The sequence below is a fragment of the Mastomys coucha genome, unplaced genomic scaffold (assembly GCF_008632895.1).
Source record: "Mastomys coucha isolate ucsf_1 unplaced genomic scaffold, UCSF_Mcou_1 pScaffold15, whole genome shotgun sequence".
In the NCBI taxonomy this organism is placed as follows: domain Eukaryota; kingdom Metazoa; phylum Chordata; class Mammalia; order Rodentia; family Muridae; genus Mastomys; species Mastomys coucha.
The window spans coordinates 7,485,139-7,490,772 of NW_022196897.1; the positions used below are offsets into that span (position 1 = coordinate 7,485,139).

The 5,634-nt window shown below is 46.5% G+C and overlaps 1 non-coding gene across 1 annotated transcript; it reads left to right on the forward strand.

Annotated features, from left to right (window-relative positions):
* Nucleotides 1-4,879: 4,879 nt before the first annotated feature.
* LOC116092768 lies at nucleotides 4,880-5,009 on the forward strand. The gene has a single exon (XR_004119478.1). It is a non-coding gene; the product is annotated as a small nucleolar RNA SNORA17 (small nucleolar RNA).
* Nucleotides 5,010-5,634: the final 625 nt, after the last annotated feature.

A 5,634-nucleotide genomic window follows, 5' to 3' on the forward strand; every position in this document is an offset into this window, starting at 1 on the left:
TGTTGCTCCAGAAAAAAAAAAATTTGGTCTCTGAAGAAACACAGGAGGGAAAAACAAAACAAGACCCAAAGCTGGAGAAAGGCCCAGGGTTCCTACCTACTCTATGTCCTAGCTTGAGGACCTGGATCTCAGCTGCCAGAACAAACCAGCCCAGACAAGGAGCCTGTCCACACCAGGAACTACAACCCTGCTTTCATTCTCCCTCTTCCCCTCCCTCTCCCTCTCCCTCTCCCTCTCCCTCTCCCCTCTCTCTCCCTCTCCCTCTCCCTCTCCCTCTCTCTCTCTCTCTCTCTCTCTCTCTCTCTCTCTCTTTCTTTCATTCTTTCTAAGGTTTTCCTCTCTCTACAGCAGGGTGTCCAGGAGATTTCATACGCGGTCCCCAGGGGCCTCTGCTTCAGCTGTAGTTCTTAATATTCATTATCATCTCTGTCACCTTGCTTTTTAAATTTTACATCTCCCTCTGCTCTAAACTCTTCCCCCCCCCCCCCCCCCCCCCCCCCCCCCCCCCCGTGCCTCTGGCCTGTCCCGGGTCCTCCACACTCCTGTGATTAACCCATCCCTTTCAGCTTCAGACTATCCTATATAGTGGTCTTCTTTTCTTGACCCACCTGAGGCAGTTTCAAGGGACTGTTTCTTCCATTCTCCCATGCTGCTCCAAAGACTTCTTAGGGCACAAGGAAGGTTAGGCTGGCTGCTGCTGAGATAGCTCAGACGGTAGAAGTACTTGCTTGAGGATCTGGGGGAGTTTGATTCCTGGGGGCCCACATGGTAGAAGGAGAAAAATCAAATTCCTGGTTGTCCTCTGACCTCTACATACATGCACCACAGCAGTTGTGCATTCACATAGATATGGAGACACCCAAAATAAGTGAATAAAAAATGTAGCATTTTTCCCCCAGGACACTATCTCCCCCAGGCTGGAGAGATAGCTCAGTGATTAAAAGAACTTACTGTTCTTTCAAAGGACTTGGGTTCAGTTTCCAGCATGCACATGGTGGCTCACAGCACATAAAACTCCAGTTCTTAATACCCTCTTCTTACCTCTATGCGTCCCAGACACACACATGGTGTACAGACATATGTGAAGGCAAACACTCATCCAGAAACTACAAATCTATTAAAATGAGAACAAGAAACAGGAGACTATCCTTTGTGGGTGTGCTCGAGTCAATTTCAAGATTTCAAGCCCACCATAGGTGTGGGGAAATTACATCCCTCCTAGTCTCTGCTTGCTAATTCTTCCCTAAAGGCTGCGCATACACTGCAGACTTGATCCATAAGTGATGGTAGTGTTGGAGTGGAGTGGGACTTGAGGTGAGGAAAGGAAGGAAGGTCACTGAGGCTAATCCCTTAGAGGGGCTGTTTAACCCTAGCTTCTCTCCTCTTGTTATGATTAGAGCCTCATTGCTTCTGTGCCAGCCCCTGACATGATGTTTGGTCTTAGACCTGGAGCAGCTGGGCCAACTGACCATGGACAAAAACCTCTGGAACAACCGTGGAAACTAAGTATTTCCTCTTTCACTCCTGACTGTTGGATTTGGGTTTTGCTTAGATCTTGTGACTATGCCCTGGGTCTTCCCTATTGGAATAGGAAAGCATGTTGTTTATTTTGGATTCTGCAGAAGCCCATAGTTTAAGAGATTTTGGGATATGTTAAAGAGATATTAAACTTTGTTTTTTAAGTGTTGATAGTTTTAGAGACTGTGTGACTTTTAAAAGTTGGACCATTGCTGGGCTGTGGTGGTGCACACCTTTAGTCCCAGCACTTGGGAGGCAGAGACAGGCAGATTTCTGAGTTGGAGGCCAGCCTGGTCTACAGAGTGAGTTCCAGGACAGCCAGGGCTACACAGAGAAACCATGTCTCGAAAACAAAACAAACAAACAAACAAACAAAAAAGTTGGACCATGTTTCATGTTGTGATGTTTATATTAACATAATCACTTGGGCATACACAATGTAAGACTGTCAAGCCTTAGCTTAACAGAGACTCCCTGAGTGGAGCCACACGGAGCCTGATTGATGCAAAAAGCAAGAGTATTTTTGTTGTTCCAGTGCACTAGGGCCATCCCAGACCCTAAGGAGAAGAGCCTGCACAGCTTGCTCAGTGAGCTTTTATACAATTTTCAGGGCAGCAGCCATTAGACACAGTGTGATTGGCAAAACAGTGTGACTTTTAAAGCTGATTGGTCTTCAGGGAAGGTGGCAAGGACTTCCCTTGTGTGAAGGTGGGCAAAGGTCTGCCCTTTGGAATGTGCCCCTGCCCACAGGTTGGTTCTCACCCTGTGGTCTGAGGAATATTAATTAACCTTTCCCTTCCGGAGTGGCAAGCTTTCGACCACCTTCCCAAAGTTCCTGAGCTTATCTTATTAAGCTTGATGGAAATTCCTGGCCTCCCAGTATTTTTCTGAGATGTCGCTGTTTACTTGGTTCTCATAACAAGAAAGGAAAGGTTGTGTTTGAATAGTACTGTGTTTGTGTGTTAAATTGCAAGGGGTCAGTTGTGCTGTGTTTTTGTCAACTTGACACAAACTAGAGCCACCTGGCAAGAATGATTGGCCTGTCTGTGACGAGGCATTTCTTTGATTGATGATTGATATGCAGAGGTCCATTTACTTTAGGGGTTGCCAATCTTGGGGCAGGTGGTATAGCCTTTAGGTGGCGGACCTAATGGAAAGAAGTCAGGTCACTGGAGATACACTCCTGAAGGGACTATGGAGATGGCACCTTGCTGTGGCTCTCTCCTGTGCTCTGTGGGTACCATGAGGAAACAGTTCTCCATTGCCACATGTCACTGCCTTGATGCCCTGTACCAGAACAGTCCGAAAGCAACAGGGCCAAGCCACCATGAAACAAAACCTTTGAAACTGTGACTCAACATAACCCTTTCCTCCTGAGAAGTCAACTATCTCAGGACTTTGTTAGAGTACTGGGAAAATGATGGGCACAATAGCCATAGCCAACCTATTTTCCTCTACAAAATAGTTTAGGGAACGAAGTCAAGTAAGCTCTCTGACTGTGGGCTGGAGAAAGAGCTCACCATTAAAGACAAGGCTCCCAACCAAAAACCGAAGGTCTCTGGGCGTACCATGAGTTATCTCCTATAAATTGTGCTTCTTTTGACTAGAGAATTGCACATCTTGGCTTCTACTTTCTAATTTGTTCATGTCTGTTCAGTGGTAATTTTTGAAGAAATTGCTTTTCAAATACAGCAAGTACTTTGGTAAATTAATTTTGCATATGTGTTCATATGTGGTGTGTATTTATGTTTATATGAATGGGTGAACATGTGCACATGCATGTGGAGGCCAGGCCCATGGGATACCTTCCTTGATCACACTGATGACTTTTCTACATTTGTGACAAAACGATTTTTAATAATTTTAAAATACAGAAGAATTCTTTTCATTGAATAATATTGCTTAGGAAGCAGTAGGGGACTCAGTTGCCTAGCTAAATTTAAATGGCAGCCTATTTTGTGTGTGTGTGTGTGTGTGTGTGTGTGTGTGTGTGTTGAGGGGATGTTCTAACAGCAACACTTATACTTGAATTAAGTTATTTGGGAACTACTGGATCTTTGTGGTGGGGGTGGGGAGAGGGGTTTTGTTTTAGACCCCTTAAGTTCTGCTTAGGCAGCTCAGCTCCCCTGGAGAGATCAGTTGGCACTGCTTAAATGGCCCCTCTTCCCCTCCCCTTCCTGCTCCTCTCTCCCTCTCTCACCCTTCTGCTTTCCCACCCTTTTCATTTACATCATGCCAAAGGCTCACAGTTAAATCCCCGGTGTCAAGTCCTCAGAAAGCATCTGTGGGTGGTGCCATGCTGTGGGCTCCAGCAAGCCCTGGAGCTTTCGCTTTAAATCCTTTCCACTTACACTAAAGCCGGTGAGAACGGCCCAAGTGGGAAGATAAAGGCATGTTCCACTGTTGAGGGCTGGTTGTATTCATGTGTTTGCCAAGTAAGCTGACATGGAGGTCATTGTTCTATGACCTTATCAGAGTTGGAACAAAAAGATAGAATTGATTCTGCATGCATCGGCTCGCTAAAGCACCCATGAAAGGACATTGTTACTGACCCTTGTTTTCTACACCAAGCCCTGCAGAACATTATTATCTAGGTATCTCTCACTGATTTTTATTTAAAAATGAGAGCTCTTTATAAAAAAATCTAAACCATCACAGACTTTTATTCAGAGGAGCATGAGAATGTGTGCAGGGGTTTCCTACATCACAAGCGGGATCTTGAGTGGGTATCTACTCCAGAGGCTCCGCCCCTCACCACATTACCTGAGTCAGAAAAGACAGATGAGTCATCCAATTGTCACCATCTCCTCACTATAGGTATGTTCACTGTGCAGATTTTTCTCTTATAAATGTGCTAACTGGCAATGTGGCATTTCCATTGGAGAGAAAATTCTAATAGCATTTTTTGCAAATAACATACTTGTTTGTGATTGCTGTTGCAATGTTTGTCTTCTTCAATAGGGAGTGGAAAGCCTTGAGGTGAGTTGTTTACTAGTGATCACCACCCTTGAGATGCTCAGCAAGTAGATAGGCCAAGGCTCCTTTCCTGGGACCTGTGGAGTCCTGAGAGCTGCCCTAAGCCACACACAAACTGTGGCACATATGGCTGTGCACACAGATTAGTAAATATTAGTGAATAAATACATATTAGCAAATAAATACAACTTAATAGTGAGCATTGTTAATTTCATTTCCCACCCGAGAGCAAGGAGAAAAACAAGTTTGTAATTTTACTGTAAATTTCAGGTCATGGCTCTCTATATGGTAAAACTGGGCAACTGTCAAAACAGCAGGATTTATTCCAAATTTAAGAAGTGGCTTGTGGAAGAATGTATTTATATGTTTAGAACATCTAATTTTCTCTGCCCCTAGAGTCTTTGCAGGTGTGGCTCCTGTGTCACATGTACGTGAGCAGGTGGCAGAGAGGAGAGAGGCTGTCTGTGCTCAGTGTTCAGACCTGTGAACATCTGAATAAACAGTAGCTCAACACTCCGTGAAAAGAGCAAGCCTGAGATGACCACCAGCCTGGGGTCGGGGGCCTAGACAGGGAGCTAGCCTGGGATGACCACCTGTCTGGGGTCGGGGGCCTAGCAGGGAGCTAGCCTGGGAGGACCACCAGTCTGGGGTTGGGGGCCTAGACAGGGAGCTAGCCTGAGATGACCACCAGCCTGGGGTTGGGGGCCTAGACAGGGAGCTAGCCTGAGATGGGGTTGGGGGCCTAGACAGGGAGCTAGCCTGGGATGACCACAAGTCCAGCACCATGCAGACAAGGTTGGGGGAGACTATTACCAAGGTCACCTCTGCCTGGTGTCATAATGCATGAGAGGGCATAGCACCCCTGAGACCATTCCTGAGATCCAGATACCTGGAACCTGAGAACCACTAAGAAGAGCAAGTAAGTGCTGGGGAAATGGAAGCCACACAGAATCTGAAGGATGTGGGTACACAGAAGAGAGGCAGAACTTCAGACAGGAGGGTACTGAGGGGCAGCATGACGTGCATAGCCAGTGGTGCCACCTGAGGCCATGGTGGAGTCCGGGCCTGAGCTGCCACCAGGGCCATCTCTGGGGCCATGGTCCTGGAGCAGCAGGGGTCTGCTACCACCAATGGCCAGGT